Genomic DNA, 6569 nt, shown 5'->3' on the forward strand with positions numbered 1-6569 from the left:
TTCGAAGTAGAAATATTCAGGCATTTAACTGGCCTTAATGCTTTCAATAATTTATTTTCAAAATATTAGTCTTGTAAACAAAAACCAAAAAAGAAAATTTTTTTTGGAAATATGTACTATTGCCAAACACTTAAAAACCATTAGTTTTTTTTTTTTACTTTGAGTGAGAGGGTGCCGAGGATTGAGAGAATACGATCTAGGCTTCAGGGTAAGTTTGATTTATTTAAAATTTCAATATTGATACCAATGTATTGCAGTTACTTTTCTGCTTCTTAATTGACCCGATAATCGCTTAAGCGATTTTCGGCGAACTTAATAAAGTGCGCCCATCGTTTCTTTCTTATGCTAACCGGGGCGATTTGACCACATTAAGTGAAACCAAGTGCTTCTCTACCTCATATTTCCAGCACAAAGGAGACCTTCCTTTCACAATGCTAACACCAGCTGGTACCGCATCGAACACTTTTAGAGCCGGAGCGTTTGTATCCACTCGAACGGCATGACCCATTCAACGATTACGCTGGACCTTTACTCGCTGCATTATGTCTATGCTCATACAGCTCATCGTTCCATCGCCAACGATACTCGCCGTCGCTAACATGCAAAGGCCCAAAAATCTTCAACAGGAGAGACCATGAGAAACTTTCAAAGAGTTATTTTCATTCAACCAGAGAGGACTTTACTACTTAACTGCGTTACTTAGTCTAAAGCAGGACTTGTTGCCAAGAGAAATTCTCCGTTGGATTTGATGGCTGATATTGTTGTCGGTATTAATGCTGGTTCCTAATTAAATGTCTCTGACTGTTTCAAAATCATAGCTGTGAACAGTGAACGAAAAACGAATTCCGCGACTATTTGTTTGCTGAATGGAGGCACCTCGTCTTATTCTCATTCACCACCAGATCCACTCGCTTTGCTTCTTTATCCAGCTTAGAAAGGCAGTACGATTAATCACCTTTTAACCTAGCAATCACTTTATCACTTTTCTTCTTCTTCTATTCGATTCTCACAAAATACTTTGGAATCGAGGAATAAATAAAACATTTATGAAGAAAACCAGATTTTAGCACGCCAGGGAAAATTTTCATGTCCCTAAAATCTTCTCAAACCAAGGCTTCAAACTACTGTATTATCACAATAGATCGGCAACGGCCAAAGGAATTGGTTTAAAGACCGAGTGCCACTTCTACCTACCTACAGGCCTAAGCTCTCAAACTAGTGGCGGTGATTGTCAAGTTTTTTCTTTCGTACAGGGCCGACCTGGTCTACTGCTCACTCCTATTATTTTGACCACAACTGTATACATCTACACTATAAAACTCAACATTCGATGTTGTCACTTAGTTATCTACGAGAATTTTAGCGACAATGAAGAACTTCCTCACATTCTATCTCGCGCTCATCCTTTGCTTGGTACTTGCCAGCTGTTTCCGCAGCTGTGTTATAACGGACTACGATTGTACAGTGGACGCGAAGATTTGTGCGCGTGGCCCATGGGGTCAGCAGTGTCGCACATTCAAGAACCTCTGCACGATGCAAATGGAGAACTGTCATCGTTTCGTTCGTAAGTATTCAGCAGAGCTTTTGCAGCAGCAAGCCGGACGTAACTTCAGGCCAATTAGATCATGAATAACATAAAATATCTCCTTACTTTCTTTCAGCTTTCACTCAAACTGTCCTCACTGCCTGCAATGGTTTGGCTAATAATACTTTGGGAAGTTGTTCGAGTTAAATGGATTTCTGTTATATACCCACAGTGACCAGTATCAGTTGAGGTACGCCTGTGCTTGTGACATCGCAATTACTTTTCTGTGAAGCTGTTTTATAATAAAACAACCTTAAAATATTATAAATAAAAAATAATGAAAAAAATAATTTATTCATCCGTGCTGAATATGCGAGAAAAGTTACTTCTCAAACTATTATTTTCACAGCTGGCATATTTTGTTGCTCAAAGAGTGCAAATTTAGCGTTTAAAGCAGTAGTTGATCACTTAAGTTATTCATTTTGGTTTTAATACAAAATATTTTAGTAAACTTTTTATTTATTCAGAAGTAGTGGAAAATTATGAATACTTCATAGGAAAATGTGTTGGTATGCACAGTGGCTTCTTCTAGTGATCTTCGAAAACTTAAAAAGAAAAAAAAAACTGCTTTGTTTGCTCCGGAAAGATGTACACAAAATCTGGAACAAATATCTTGAACGCGCTATAAAGTGTTGGTGTAATTAAACACCCTATTCTAGATATTGAAAAATACGGGTTTTCGGAATCTCATACAGATTATCCTGTATATTTAAAAATAGCTCCTCATATACCTACCTACTAGTAGCGGCAGGCTAATCACCTACCCTGTCAGAATTTAAAATAGATTAACGAAACCAATGCAAGACTGAGTCTTGTCGAGGCCCTATGCTCCCGAGAGGAGTACAGAAGGAAAAAGAATACACCTACTAGGAATGCAATCTTTTACGATTTCTGCCATTACCCGACTAGAATTACAGTGAGGCATGCCAAAGAATCAGTTAGACCCGAATTAGGCAAGCCTTACTGAGGCACGCTTCACTATTACCTTACCAGGCCTACGTTAGGCAAGGCAAAGATTGGCTTGCCAGAACAATACGAAAATCTGTGGCAGTGTCTCATTTAAGCATAAATTGGAATCCCTAACTGATTTGTAGAAGGGCATCCGGAGTATTACCGAAGTTTGGTTCTTCGAACCTGCGCCTACTGAGGCAGATGTGTGGCGATACCTTTCGGGACTTGGGCCTAGTTTGGCTGCCTTATGAGGCGCAAATTTGGAATGCGGTCTGCCTTATTTGCGCCTAATCACCGCCTTACCAAAATTTCTAGTCGGGTACAATTCCGAAATCTCGAGACTTAGGTATTAATTCTTTTGCGACAACTTAATTTAAAAAATATTGCGTCTATGTTGTTTCAGAAGTTTTCCTACCACACACTGTTTTATTTAAAGTAAAAATTATTTTATTATATTAGTAACAAAACCAACAGCTATATTTATGCGCATTCTATTATACTTTCGCTTGTGCAAATCTGGTAAAGTAACAGAAGGTAAGTCCAAAAGAAAGCGATGCAAATAAACTGAAAATGTACACAAATGCAAATATTTTGTGGTTGAAAGAAGTTTAAATATTTTTAATACTCGTAATGGTCTTTAATACATATATATTCATTTATCAGGTCAGCCCATAAGTTCGTGCGTTTTTTAAAGGTGGTTTTAAAATTAATAAAAAAGATGCTTAAAGTATTTATTAATCAATAATATATTTTCCTTCATTATTTACAATGTCGTCCCAACGTTTATGCAAATTTTTAATTCCCTGCTCAAGAAATTGTTTGTCCTTGGAGCCAAAATACGCTTCGATATCCCTTTTTATAGCTTCTTTTGAGGAGTAGTTCTTGTTACTCATGCCATATGTCCATGGAAAAGGTGATAATCACAAGGTGCAATATCCGGAGGGTATGGTGGATGCGGCATTAGCTCCCATCCGAGCTCCTTCAGCTTGCCTAATGTTTGCCTTGCGGTATGAGGTCTTGCGTTGTCGTGGTGAAACAAAACTTTGCGTCTATTCACTAAAGACGATCGATTTTTGTTAAGTGCCTCACTCAGGTTTGATAGCTTTTGGGAATAATAATCAGCAGTTATCGTCTGGTTTGGTTTCAGAAGTTCATAATAAACAATACCGGCCATATCCCACCAAATAGACAGGAGAATCTTCTTGGGGTGAAGCCCGTCTCTAGGGGTCGGTTCTGGTGTATCATCTTTATCTAACCATTGGCGTTTGCGAACAGGATTATTGTAAAGGACCCATTTTTCATCACCAGTAACGATACGGTTAAAAAACTTTCATTTTCAAGCCGTTTCAGCAGCTGAGAACACACATTCACTATTTTTCTCATTCACTCTCTGCTGAAGGTTGGCGACGGAACATGCCCGTTTTAACGTATGGCGCAGAAGCTTGGACGATGACAACAGCCGATGAGGTGACGCTTGTAATGTTTGAGAGAAAGATTCTGCGGAAGATTTTTGGGACCTTTGCACGTTGGCAACGGCGAATATCGCAGGTCATGGAACAATGAGCTCTATGTAACTAAAAATAAGTTTACAAATCTTATGTGCTCCAGTATTAAGTTTCCTTGCCAGTGCGAAGAAACTAATTATTTGTTCAATGAAATATATTTGTACATACATACATACATATACAGGATGGGCCATATAGCGTTTGCTTTTTGAGCAACCTATTTTTATGAGAATGGTAACACAAATGACATGTCAAATGTGTTCATAATTTACTTGAAGGTTTGACATTTACGAAATGGGACGCTATACGCTTGAACAAAATTGGGAAGTATTGAAAACCTTTTTCCAAAGTGGTGAATCTTCTTCTTCTTTTCTGATTTTCACATCGGTGGCTACCTCAATAAGCAAAATTGTCAGATTTGGGGCTCAGAAAATCCACACGTTACTGTAGAGAAGCAAATGCATCCACAACGAGTCACTGTTTGTTGCGGTTTTTGGTCTGGTGGCATCATCGGGCCATTTTTTTCGAAAATGTGCGAGGAGCCGCGGTTACAGTAAATGGCGAGCGTTACCGTGACATGCTCAACGAGTTGTTTCCAAAAATTGAAGAGGATGACATGGACGAAATTTGGTTTCAACAGGACGGTGCAACTTATCACACTGCCAAAGTTACACTCGAACTTTTGGCTACGGTTTTTGAAAACCGAATAATCAGCCGAAATTCCGATATCAGTTGGCCGCCTCGGAGCTGTGATTTAAACCCATTGGACTATTTTTTGTGGGGAGCCGTTAAGAACAATTGCTATGCGAACCATCCAGAGACGATTGATGCTTTAAAACACGAAATTGAAGTTGCCATTCATGAATTGGAGCCCAAACAATCGAAAATGTGCTTAAAAATTGGGTTGATCGAATGGCCTACTGGAAAGCCAGTCGTGGCAGTCATTCGAACGATATTATTTTTCATTCATAAATGACAATGTTCAATCTTCAAAATAAAAAAAAAGTTTGAAAAAATATTAAGTAGGTTTTTTTTATAGCCGATTCAAAAAGCAAATTTTACATGTCCCACCCTATATGATTAAATCGGATGTTAATGTGATGGAAGTGAATGAATGGAGGGAGTCAGAATGGACGGGTTCCAGTACCTGATTCTTCTTTGCTGGGAGTCGGAAAGGTGTAACTTCAGTTTCCCTTAAAGCTTCCGTTATCCTTCGTGCTGCTTGTGCACTTTTTCTTGCTAGGTGATAGTAAAAGTTTTTTAGCACAAATTTATGTTTAGAATTAGAATTTTAGAATTTTTTTTTTTTTAATTTGAACAAATCATTATTTTTTATTTAATAAGAAGCGGTTTTTATTTTACAATCATATTTCAAATAAGAAAATAAATTATTTTTAATGTTTCAATGCACATTTAATTTATTTACTTTGCTTGGAAAGCTTTTCTAGGTATTTCATAACATTTTTACTTCTAAATCTGGCTTTTTTATGCGATCCTTTCCGTCGTGCAAAAAAAATATTTTTCTTTGAAATTTAGTGAAAAATATTGTTTGTAGCTACTTTTGAAGTTTCTGTTTAAAATTGACTACATACCTTTATTTTGTGTACCGGGTACCATAAATATTGCCACCACTGTAGCATCTCTGCGCATAGTAGTGCTCGTGCATATCATTGCATACTTACAGGCGATACCAGTAAAGTACAGTAAAAACCTGTTGTAAGTGCTACGACCAATATGACTGCTCTGTATGATTTTAATGGTACTTCTAAATTCACTAGGCAATAAGTAACCCCTTGCACTAATTTATACTTTCCCAACACCAAATTCAAGCGAATATTTTCCACTTACCGCCACTACTTCTAACGAAGTATTTTAATGTATTGACCGCCGACCAAAGCACTTCGAAGTTGCCATGACCACTGGCTGGTAAAGCAAAAACCACCAACAGAGCCAGTCTACAGCCAACTTGCCACCTGTTCGGCTACAAATATTTCAATTGTCTTGAGTAGCGGCGGTGGTGGTTGTGGTAATTGTGGTGGTGCTTTACGTCACTAAACAACTCCAACGCCGGCTGTATGCCGCTTCGTGTTTCGCTTTTGCTGTTTCTCTGCTCTTTATTTACATTACCGCCTCGCCTATTTGCAATTAATAATGACAATGAGAATTCATTCGCCAGCTTTACAACTAATGCGAAATGAAACGTGGAAAATTCAAAAATGGTAAATGAAAAATCAACGTAAAATACAACAAACTGCAACATTCGGGCCACGCGAAACCATTAACAATAACAATTCAATTAAATCGAAATCGACTTGAAAATTTCCGTTTAAAAATGCTAAAGTAAACAAGGGAAAAATGCGTCTGTTTTCATGAGCCAGCCATTCGAGTGGGCTAAATTGGAAGAAATCTAAGAGAGTACAAAAAAGAAAAAATCGCTTAAACAATATAAATTAAAGTGCTAAATAATGGCGGAGCAGGCAGGGGAGGAGTGTGCGTCGTAAAGTGTGTAAAAGTGGAAATTGTGCAAA

Source organism: Anastrepha obliqua, chromosome 2 (assembly GCF_027943255.1).
Source record: "Anastrepha obliqua isolate idAnaObli1 chromosome 2, idAnaObli1_1.0, whole genome shotgun sequence".
NCBI lineage: Eukaryota > Metazoa > Arthropoda > Insecta > Diptera > Tephritidae > Anastrepha > Anastrepha obliqua.